The sequence below is a fragment of the Canis lupus genome, chromosome 18 (assembly GCF_003254725.2).
Source record: "Canis lupus dingo isolate Sandy chromosome 18, ASM325472v2, whole genome shotgun sequence".
Classification (NCBI taxonomy): domain Eukaryota; kingdom Metazoa; phylum Chordata; class Mammalia; order Carnivora; family Canidae; genus Canis; species Canis lupus.
The window spans coordinates 12,876,978-12,889,544 of NC_064260.1; positions in this window are offsets into that span (position 1 = coordinate 12,876,978).

A 12,567-nucleotide genomic window follows, 5' to 3' on the forward strand; every position below is an offset into this window, starting at 1 on the left:
AAAAGGGTGGGTATCAGAGAGCTTGTTTGACTTGTTTTGTTGGTCTATGTTTGGGAGTGCTGAAACATAAGGTATGATTGTACAGAACGTTGAAGAGTAAAATTCTAGAGTAACAGTAAAGAACGAGCCCATAGGGGTGCCTGGCTGGGTCCATTGGTGGAGCATGTGACTCTTGATCTCAGGGTCCTAAGTTCAAGTCCCACATGTGGCATGGAACTTACTTTAAAATTGTTGTTTGATTACAAAAAAAGTACATAAAACTTAGCATGATAAGTTATTCATATAAACAACATAGTTCAGCAAGATATAAATTTTTTTAAATGAACAGAACTTCAATTTGGATGGGGAAAAGTGAACCAATAGTATTACCTATAAGAGAAGAACAGTTGATTGGGGTGCCTGACGGGCTCAGTTGGTGGAGTGTGCAACTCTTAATCTCGGGGTTATAAATTTGAGACTGAGGTGTAGAGATTACTTAAAAATTCTTTTAAAGAGCGAGCAGTTGACCAAGAAGCCAGAGACTGCTATGATATCCAAAATGCTAGTAAGTATGAATGAACTGTTAATAACTGGTCAGGATAGTGTCCACTAGACTTTAGCAAATTTGATAAGTAGGGGCACCAGGGTGGCTCTGTCCGTTAAGCATCCAGCTCTTGGTTTCAGCTCAAGTCGTGAGATTGAGCTCTCGGTTGGGCTCTGTGCTTAGTGTGGAGTCTGCTTGAAATCTTCTCTCTCAAATCTTTTTTAAAAAGCGGGATCCCTGGGTGGCGCAGTGGTTTAGCGCCTGCCTTTGACCCAGGGCGGGATCCTGGAGACCCGGGATCGAATCCCACGTCGGGCTCCTGGTGCATGGAGCCTGCTTCTCCCTCTGCCTGTGTCTCTGCCTCTCTCTCTCTGTGACTATCATAAATAAATAAAAAAAAAAAAATTAAAAAAAAAATCTTTTTTAAAAAGCTTGATAAATAGAAGTAGATGGGAAAGGCAGTAGAATATGGTGATTAGGTAGATGAACTTGAGAGTTAAAGACCGGGGGCTCCAAGCCCAGTGCTGTCATTTCCCAGTTGCAAGACTTTAGGCAGATGACCTAATCTTTGTGGCTGACTTGCTTCCTTTGTAGAATAGGGTTAATAATAGTACCTGTCTTTAGGGTTGTGAGAATTAAATGTTTTTATTCATCTGAAGTACTTAGTACTGTCTGGCAGCCAGTAAGCCCTCATTAAATGGCAGTTCTTATTATCAAGGTAATTACTCTAGTCCTTGCTTCTTAAGGTGGTAGTTAAGATTAAATGAGATAATGAACATTACATGATAGCTACAACGTTATTATTACCTGTAAAAATGAATTGGAGATAGGTTTTGAAGAGAGGTCAGTTGGGCTGATTTAAACCCATTAGCACGCTGATACACAAAGCAAAACTATGTTGAGCTAAGACTCTGACTTCTTTGTATTGGAAGCAGTTGTGTGATCTGCCCTCAAACTGAGTCAGTAGCCATAACTGCAGCTGCACATAGTCCCAGCTTCCTCCCCTCCCTACCAGCTCTTGAAACTGAGCTCTAACATAATACCACAGCCAAGCCTTATCAAGTATGGCAGCTGGCTTTCCAAACACCGTAAAAAACTGGGCAAGAGACAAATACAGGGAATAAGAAGGTTAAACCACAAGGAGTATTGCTGATTGAAGGCATTTCCCCAGTCATCCTTTGAGTCCCAGAAATACACTTAACCCAACTGGATAGGAGTACTTTAATCTAGAGAGTTCCTGCAGCCTCTCTCCCCTTCTGAGGAGGCATATTTTGCACTGGGTAACCTTTGAGTTGGATGGGCCTACTTCTCTCTCCAGAGCCTCTGCTAAGAGATAATTGCCTTTTTTTTTTTTTTAATAAGCTTACTCTTGAAAGACTGCTTAGAATATTACACTGCTTGATAGCTGTGCCATGTTTGTAAGCAAACAGTCTGTGAGATTGTTTCCTAGACCTGAGAAAGCTTTCATCCAAAGTCCAGCTGCCACTCCATGCCAGTTAGAAAGGGCTTTCAGGCTTCCCTGGTATACATGGCTTGTAAATAGGCCCTGTTACTGTTTAAGTAAAGGTCTGTTGCTATCAAATATATTTTACATCATAGCCCAGTACATAAACACAAACACATATGTATCACACATGGAAGTGTCATAAAGCTGTTTACCCTTGCTATATCCAATTCCCTCTGCTGTTTCTATTTTCTTCTGTCCCTTTGAAAAAGCTTGCTGGTTATGACTCATTAAAATGTCAAAGTGCACTAATGACTTGGAATTTAAGTTTGAAAGCCACTGCTTTATATCTCCATGTTGTTTTGAAGAATTTATTCTATTCTAGAAATGTCAGAGAAGAAGGATAAATCTTGGCACCAGGAAGACTTCATTCTTGTGTGGTTGTGCAAAGGGATGATAAGGAAGATAGATATCCAAGACTGAAGAATGCCAGGAACCTCAAGAACAGGGCTACTTGGAGTCTCTTTCCTGTAATTGGTAATAGCTACCTCCCCAGAACTGGGTCTCCAAATGAACAAAAGCAGTTTCTTGGCACTAATGTAACACCCACCTATACCTCAATTGAAATGCTGGGCGGAGATTTGGAATTCTTACTCCTACCTTAAAGCCTACCTACCCGTCAGGTGATTGCCCATATGCCACTTTCTCCATCAAGCCTTCTCTGATTCATTCCTGTGGCAGGTAATTAGAGAAACTATGAGCTTTGGAACCAGCCGGAATTGGGCTCAAATCCCAACCCTCCCTGAGAGACATTTGTTAAATTGGACATTCACGTAAGCTCAATATCTGTATCCATGAAATGGGGATACTGATCATTCTTCTTACAGAATTGTTCTGGAGATGAAAGGAGATGACATCTACAAAGGCTCTTTATTACTTGCCACATAACAGGCCTTCTGTAAGTGTCATTTCCTTCATTCATCTTGATAATTACTGTCTCTTCAAAACGTCCAGGCATGGGATGTCTGGGTGGCTCAGTTGTTGAGCACTTTGGCCCAGGACGTGATCCTGGAGTCCCAGGATCGAGTCCCGCGTTGGGCTCCCTGCATGGGAGCCTGCTTCTCCCTCTGCCTGTGTGTCTCTCTCTCTGATGTATCATGAATAAATATAAAATCTTTTTAAAAACTTGTTAAAAAAAAAAAAAAGTCCAGGCACTGTTTCTCCTAAGACCTGACTCTGTACTTGATATTGTATCAGCAGGCTTATTTTGTCTACCCTACACTCCAGCTCCTGAGGATAGAGCCCGTTGGCCATCTGTATTTGTATAACACACAGTATGTAGCAGAAAGTACTCACAAAGTATTTGTTGACTTATTGAAGAATGTCAAAAATAATACGGCCTTGTCGAAATAAGACTTGTATAAAACTTTTGCACATAAATGTGGCAAACAACTGGATGAAAGCTTACAATATAAATATGATAGGAGGACACTGACCACTAGGCTTGTAAAGAATCAGTGACAGTTGGAAGCCTGGGTGGCTCAGCGGTTGAGCACCTGCCTTCAGCCCAGGTCATGATCCTGGAGTACCGGGATCGAGTCCCACATCGGGCTCCCTGCATGGAGCCTGCTTCTCCCTCTGCCTACGTCTCTGCCTCTCTCTGTGTGTGTCTCTCATGAATAAATAAATAAAATCTTTAAAAAAAAAAAAAAGTGACAGTTTATCACACCAGTATTCAGAGTTCATTCGATAAAATGAGCAGAGAACACGTAATGCCAGAAGGTAGTCGGCCAGGTCTTCAAACATAAACTCAGAAGCCCAAGCTTCTCTTGAGTGAGAAAACTGTGTGTATTTATACATATCTACATATACAACGATGAAGTCTAACCAACTAGGAGGGAAATTACAGTTTAAAACTAAGAAAGTGAATCATTTTGGTAAATAATTTATTCCACCGTATTGATTAGTGCCAGACACTCATCTAGTCACTTTAAATAGATCAGTGAACAAAATAAGTAACCAGCCTTGGCTGTGTGAAACTTAACTTTCTAGTGAAATAGAGCTGGTTTAGATATGTAAGTTGACTAATACTATGGAAATTATGCCTGAGAATAGAATGTAAATGTTATGAACCTGAACAAAATAAATATAACTGAACAATCGTGAACAGGTCACAGAAAGCACATGGCTACTAGTTTTTTGGGAATCATCAACTTTTACTTTTTTTTTTTTAAGATTTATTTATTTATTCATGAGATGGGACTCGATCCCAGGACCCTGGGATCACAACCTTAGCAAAAGGCAGATGCTCAACCACTGAGTCATCCAGGTATCCCTTTTATTGTCTAAAGTTGAAAAGCAGTTAAAAATATTAAGCATAACAACTCCAACTTCTGAGAGGTTTTCATAATTTCTTAACCTACAAAGAGCTTTTAGAACGTAGCACCCCTACATTAAAGGAAAAAGTTTTCTACTTCATATTCTTTTGTTGCATCAAATTCAAGTAAAAGTCATTAAAATTAGAATATTTTAGTTAAAAATAGCATCTATCATAGGGCAGTCAGGGTCTAACCAGAAACTGCTTCAAGTATTTTCAGTGAGGGAATTTAGTGCAAGGAATTGATGATACAGGTAATAGAAAAGCTGAGAAGCCAAATATAACCAATGAGATAACCTGGTGATTAGTTTAAGAGCCAGAAGCCACTGAGGCTGAAGGGACAAAGGGAGAAAGTGTTCCCCGAGTCACAGGAGAGCCGGGGGTGGGTAGAGAAAACACGGCTGGCTGCCCCTCAAGAATAAGCACTTGCTTCTCCCTTTCTTGTACCTTCTCGTTTCCCAGTAGTCCTCCATTAGTTGACCCCAGCCAGATGCCAGCCTGTTAGGATCAAAACCCGAGCAGTACCGATGGAGTAGAGGTAGGGCAATGAATGGGCATACAGGCCTTGGTCACATGTAGAGTACCCGGTTATTCTTCTAAAAGTATTGCTACCTATCTCCCCATATAGACGTGTATATAGCTGTACTTACTGTGTACCTAGTATTACGAATAGTTTACGGGCAGCCCGGGTGGTTCAGCGGTTTAGGGCCGCCTTCAGCCCAGGGCCTGATCCTGGAGACCCGGGATCAAGTCCCACGTCGGGCTCTCTGCATGGAGCCTGCTTGTGTCTCTGCTTCTCTCTCTCTCTCGTCTCTCATGAATAAATAAATAAAATATTTTTAAAAAATAGTTCTATGTAGACTGATTTTGAGTGATTCTTGCAACTTTATATTTTTCTGCACTGTTTGAGGATTTTCTTTTAAGTTGGAATTTAAAAATTTTCATCCACATATTTTGATGAGACCAACAATGAACATAAGTTTAAAACTATGGTAAATTTAGGCAGAGTTCTAAGATTATAAACATACAGTTTTTCCAGTATTGTTACCATGTAATAATATGGTAATTTCTTTTTTTTTAATATGGTAATTTCTGCAACTGATCAGCTTTCTGATTCTACTCAGGTAAGAAGTTTGAATTAAATCTGAGGCCATTGGGACGCCTGGGTGGCTCAGCCAGTTGGCCCCTGCCTTGGGCCCAGGGTGTGATCCCAGGGTCCGGGATCAAGCCCACATCGGGCTTTCTGCATGGAGCCTGCTTCTCTCTCTCTCTCTGTCATAAATAAATGAAATCTTTAAAAAAAATAAATCTGAGGCCATTAATCATGCCTTATAATTTCGTAATAGCATTTCTCCCATTTCACTGGTAAATATCTTTGTATATCTTAAGAGTTAATAGGGTCACAATGTCATTATCATGTTGTCTCTTCAAAAAGTCAGTGTCCTGGGGGAAAATGTGTAGGAGGACTTTTCTAGATGAATAAGACCAAAGAGCTATACCAACTAAATGCAGTGCCTAAAGCTTCATTTGATCCAAATTCAGAGGGAAACAGCTATAGAAGATATTGGGGAAAATTCAATATGAATTGGCTAAAAGATGATATAAGGGAGGGATTTATTTTCATAATAATGATATTTTGGTTAGATGCATGCTGGTGGGTAGAAAATCATGATGTCCACGAGATACTTTGAACAAAAAATATATAGCTAGGTAGGCATATAAACGTGTAGATAAGGCAAATGTGGCAATTAATCCAGGCAGTGGTGTTATGTTTTCTTCTTTCAACTTTTCTGGTGTTTAAAATACTATATAATAAAAAGGGGAAAAAAACTCCAGACAAACCCATTTGCAACAAAAATACATGTAAGCCAAAGAAAACAATATCTGGTGTTATGGACTGAATCTTTGAGTCCCCCTCAAAACAATTCAAAGGATGAAGCTTTGACACCCCCAGTGTGTTGGTGTTTGGAGGTGAAGCCTTTGGGAGGTAATTAAGAGTAGACGAGGTCATGCGGGTGGTCATCCCTCATGATGGGATTAGTATCCCCTATAGGAAGTGTCACCAGAGAACAGGTCCCTTCTCTCTTTGCACATTCGGCAAGGAAGGGCCATGTGAGCACGCGGTGAGAAGGAAGCCAGGAGAGCGCTTTCATCAGAGCCTGACCGTGCTGGCACCCTGATCTCAGACTCCTAGCTTCCAGAAGAGTGAGGAAATACATTTCTGTTGTTTAAGCCCCCAGGCCCCAGTATTTTGTTATGGCAACCAGAGCTGATTAATACATTTTGGTATCAGGAAGTGGGTGCTGCTATATCAAATACCTAAATATGTGGAAGTGGCTCTGGAAACCTTGGAAGATCTTTGAGGTGCATGCTAGGCATGTGGACATTTAGGGTGATTCTGGTAAGGTTGCAGAGAAATGAGCATGTAATCGGGAGAATGTTTACTGGAGGAAAAGCAAGCCTTTATGGTAAAGTGACAATTTGGCGAGACTTGTGTTTTGGTGTTTTGTGGAAGGTAGAACTTGTGATGAAATTGGATACTTAGGTTTCCAGCAATGAACAGAGGAGCAGCTTAGTTCCTCCTGACTGCTCATAGTGAAATGCAAAATGAGAGGGATGAAGGAGTGAAGCGAAGAGGAACCAGAATTTGATTTGGGAAATTCTCAGCCTATCCATATTGCATAAAATGAGAAAGCTTTTTTTGGAAAAGAACACTAAAGGTGAGGCTCAACAGTCATCTGACCCTGATCATGGGTGCCATAATTTGTGGACTTCATCAGCCATCCCAACAGAAGCCTGACATAGAAATAGGATTGTACCAGCAGAGACACTGCCAGTGTGAACTGAAGGCGATAGAAAAGACAAGGTGGAGTGAAGGATGGCTATTGGACACCTTGGACTTTACAGGATGAGACTATGGGGCTATTTGGCCCTGGTTGTGTATGCTATCCTTCAAGAACAGAGAAAAAGGACCTGACTGGTGATTTCAGAGATCAGCAAGGCTGTCTCCACCTCAGTTTCAAAGACGAAGACTGCTCAGCAGAGCTGCATGGACAGCACCCCCACAGAGAGCCATATGGGGGCGGGGCTGTCCACCCCACCCAGGGCGGCGGGCTGTGGGGGGTGGGGGGGGCTCTAGTGGGCCCTGGAGGGCAGAGTATTGAACCAAAGTGGATTATTCTACAGCCTTAAGAGCTAATGGAATTTGCCTTGTTAAGTTCTGGACTTGCTTGGAACCCATCACCTCTTCCTTCTTTTCTATTTCTCCCTTTGGAAATGGAATGTCTATCCTACACCAGTCCTACCAATGTATTAGGGAAGTGCATAACTTGTCTGGTTTCACAGGTTCACAGCCAGAGAGGAATTTCACCTCAGGATGATTCCTATCTAGAGCCTCACCCATACCTAATCTAGATGATACTTAGATGAGACTTTGGGCTTTAGACTTCAGAGTTGATGGAATGAGGGAAGATGCAGAGTCATTGGGGTGGAATGAATGTGCCTTGCATATGATAAGGAAGTGAATTTTAGTGGTCTAGGGGCAGAATGTTCCAGGCTGAATATCTATGCCCTCCCCAAATTCGTATTTTGAAGTCCTATCCTTCAATGTGATGGTGTTTGGAAGTGGAGCCATTAAAAGGCAATTAGGAGTAGATTGAAATGAGGGTTAGGGCCCTTGTGATAGGATTAGTACTCTTAGAAACAGAGACAGCCAAAGAACTGGCTCTTGTACATGCATCCAGGAAAGGCTCTGTGAGCCAGAGAATTCTCACCAGAACCCAACCACCAGATCTCCAACTTCCAGCTTCCAGAAATGTGAGGAAATAAATTTCTGCTGTGTAAGCCACTCTGTCTGTGGTACTTTGTTATGGGAGCCCCAGGTGACTAAGACATCTGGGAATGACTTGATTTTCCCAAGTTAACATAGAAAAACCCTGACAGCACCAAGAGATCTACTCCACAGAAGAAAGGCACTCCTGTGAACTGAACTTCTCCTTGAGATGGTAGAGAGTGATACCGTCCTCCTTTGTCAGGAATAAAGGCTCCTGATGCTTAGAGTGGAGTCTGAGCTTTCTACTTTGATGTGTGGGGCAGGAGAGCATCAGCCCTCACCCCATTAAATTATCCCACGCACTGTGAATATTTGCTTATCTCGCAACTAAAGACGAAATGCAGGCCTGGCCCGCCTGCATCGTGGACACCAGAGGAATGAACCTTGTCTGCCCAGCGTCCAGTGCGAAACATTTCTTTGGCCCTTCCTAATGCCTCCAGGGACAACTGAGCCGCTTCCTTGGAACCTGTTAGGAGCTAAGTCCTCCTAGCCACCTCCCAGGTGCTAAACCACACCATCAACAGCAGTATATAAACGCATTGCGCTGAATTCTTCATTAACAGAATGTACTCAGTATTTCAGCTCAATAGGTAAGGGCTTGGACTCCAAATGTCGCTCTGCCATTTACCTCCTGAGAGGCAACTCTTAAGCTTTCCTTGTCTCAGTTTCCATATTTTGCAAAATGGGGGTAGTGGTTCCCACCTCTTAGTATTGTTTTGGAGATTAAATTAGTCAGTGGATTTAAGAAATTAGCATCACATCCAACACACTGCCTAACCAGAATAACCGTTAGCCAGCTTCATTTTCATCACTACCTTTGACAGGTAGATAAAAAATTCTAGCTGTTTTGGAGACGATGTCCGCTAGGTGGCACCAGCCACAGGTAAATAAAATCTCCCGCATCCACAGTATTTCTTTCATGAGTTTGGAAGTTACAGAAGAGACAGAGATTAATACTGCAATGGTGAGGGATCCCTGGGTGGCGCAGCGGTTTGGCGCCTGCCTTTGGCCCAGGGCGCGATCCTCTGCCTATGTCTCTGCCTCTCTCTCTCTCTCTCTCTCTCTCTGTGACTATCATAAATAAATTTTTAAAAATTTTTAAAAAATACTGCAATGGTGATAAGGCAATATGCACACACGATACACTTGGCCCAAAACTAAGGGTTTGATTCATAGTAATTTCCTAAAGCGATCATCTAAAACAATTACAAGTCATACATGTTCTAGTTTGATTCCCAGACCCTAGGAGATTCTGATGCTGGGGATCCACAGAGAAATTTTGGACAAACGTTCCTATTCTGTTTCCAGGTGGGTGTGATGCTGGGTCAGGTTTGGGTAACAACTGGGGCTTTTTTGCAGAGGTCAGTTCCTCCAGCTTTTGTTCTGCTGAGCTGGGTATGATTAGAGAAGGACCCTGCCGGAGGCCAGAGATCTCTGTGTGCTGTGGAAGGAAACTTCTGGAAGGACAGAGAAGGGAACAGACTGCCGACATAGGGGCAGAAACTTGGTTGGAAGTGCAGAAGAGTTCAAATAGGGCTTTTCGAAAGTTTTCCTGTGTGATGAGGAATATCAACAGTGCTTTTGCAATTACATGAGCTTTTCTGACATCTGAGAAGATGATCTCAAGGTAGATAGAGCAAGAACAAAATAGGCTGGGCGTTTGAGTTACAACACCCTTTTACTTTTCTTTCTTGTCATTCCCTTCTGTTTATCCCTAAGCTTTCAAATAAAATCTTACTTCAGATATCTTAGTTATATTTTAGGGAATTAAGGGAGAGGTTTGTGTCCATCTCTGGGCTGAATTATTGCACTTCCAGAAGTAGGGTGATAGGGTTTGTGCAATGTGAACATACTCCATGGAAATCCTAATACTTAGAGAAATCAGATAAAAAGTCTGGAATTCCTACAATTTCATAAGATAGATTTTGTCATTTGAATATCAAAGAGCAGGACAATCCACGACAATTGGCTATGATCACACCCTGAGCCAGCTGAAGACCTAGGAGCTACAGGCGGATCCAGAGCAGGGAGGCGTTGACAAAGCTTAACAGTGCAGAAGTGAAGAGATCTGGAAAGAAATGCGGAAGAGTTGGCTAAGAGGAGAAGTTGAAAAGAGTAGTTTGGGAAGTGATGTTTCTGCACTTCAGGCTCAGAAAGAAAGGCCCACCCCCTTGGACTTCCTGACCTCTACCCACACCTGTCCTTACTTCCTTTGTGTGTGTGTTGGGGGGCAGGTCAACACTCCCGGTTTTGTAAATAAACCAAATCTACTCTAGTCCATGCCCCACCCGCTACCCTTTCTCTTGCATCTTCACTTCTCTCTTTGCTGGCTCTGTTCTCACAAACAAAAAATGGTGAAGTCTCTACCTTTTAAAAACCGAAACTCTGTTCGTTTTGCATCTTATAGTTCACTACCTTGTTCTTTCTTCCCTTTGCCACCAGCTTCTGGAAAGAGCAGTCTCCACCACCTCTCTTCCCTTGCTCCTCCCTCCCTGCAATCTGGCCATTTAGCCAACACCTGACTGCCAACGCTCCTCCTGAGGTTACCAGTGAAGTTCACATCTGTGTCGTTGGGTGGGTCTCAGCCCAGGTCTCACTAAGCTATCAGCAGCATTTGCAACTTTATTTATTTATTGTATCAATAATGAAGTAATGTATGTTATATAATTATATAGATAATTTATATAAGATTATGTGAATACAATTATTCAGTAACTATTGAGTACCTGCTATTGACTGACACTGTTCTAGGTCCTGTGGTGTAGAGGTAGATGAGGTCCTGTCTCAAGGGTGTAGCCAGGTTGTAACATAAGAGTTATCTGTCCTGGGCCACGTCAAGAGGCATGGTGAGCCCCACAACTTTGGTTGATGGGACAGCATGTCTTCATACAGGTGCCAACCTTTGCCTAACTACTCTGCTTGCTTTGCGATGGAATTTTAGACTGCTTGCTTCAATGTTATTTTCATCATATTAACTCTTTTATCAACAACACTCTCTTAAAGTTGCTGAAAATGTGATACTTTGAGAGGAAATAAGCACCGCTTATGCTTCTCAATCCTTATCCTCTCCCCTACCTAAGCTTTCCTTGTATCTTCTTGCAACTTGCTTTGTATTGGAGTGGGGGGACACTCACAGTGTACAGGTAAACAATAATTAGAATTGTAAATGCCCTATCACTTCTTAGTCTTTTGGCTAAGATCAAGTGTAGATAATTGCTTTTTTTTTTTTTTTTTGGTTTTTTTTTTTTAATGAAATAATACCACTTTTAATACCAAATAAAATAATAAAACCAAATAAAATAATACCAAATTTTACATGAAATAAAGATAGCACTTTATCTACAGTAAACACACAATTACAAGGATGAAGTACAAGCACTCATTCACATTTTTTTTTTTTTTAACAATTCATTTTTATTGGCAGGCATTGTATTTCCTAGTTTCAATTTGTCAGTTTTACTTCTTTAGTATTTTTAACCAAAAGAAAGAGAAAAATAGTTTTAACATTCTAAATGTAATTTTTTTTTCACAGCCACATATTTTTGTTTTGATTTTAAAAAGCTGTGCCTATCCCAAGGTCTAAATTTTATATGTAGTATGTTTTTTTATTATTCACTTCTGGATGGTTTTAAATTCCCATTAGGATTTCTTTTTAAATTATGATTTATTTAAATATCAGTATATAATGATTTAATTTCTAATTATTCAGGAAAATTCTGTATATCTTTTGCTATATACTTTTTGATATATTTACTTATTTTTTTACTAACAACTTTTTAAAAGATTTTTTTTATATATTTAGTTTTTAAAGTTGTATTTAAATTCAGTTAATCAACACATAATGTATTATTGCTTTCAGAGTTAGAGGTTTCAGAGTAAGACTGATTCATCAGTCTTATATAACACCCGGTGCTCATGACATCACTTGTCCTCCTTAATATCCATCACCCAGTTACCTCATCTCCCACCCCCTTCCCCTCCAGGAACCCTCAGTTTGTTTCCTATGATTAAGAGTCTCTTATGGTTTGTCTCCCTCTCGATTTCATCTTTTTTTTTTTTTTTTAGATTTGTTTTTTTTTATTTTTTATTTTTTATTGGTGTTCAATTTACTAACATACAGAATAACCCCTAGTGCCCGTCACCCATTCACTCCCACCCCCCGCCCTCCTCCCCTTCCAACACCCCTAGTTCGTTTCCCAGAGTTAGGAGTCTTTACGTTCTGTCTCCCTTTCTGATATTTCCCACACATTTCTTCCCCCTTCCCTTATATTCCCTTTAACTATTATTTATATTCCCCAAATGAATGAGAACATATAATGTTTGTCCTTCTCCGACTGGCTTACTTCACTCAGCATAATACCCTCCAGATAATTGCTTTTTTTGTGTGTGTG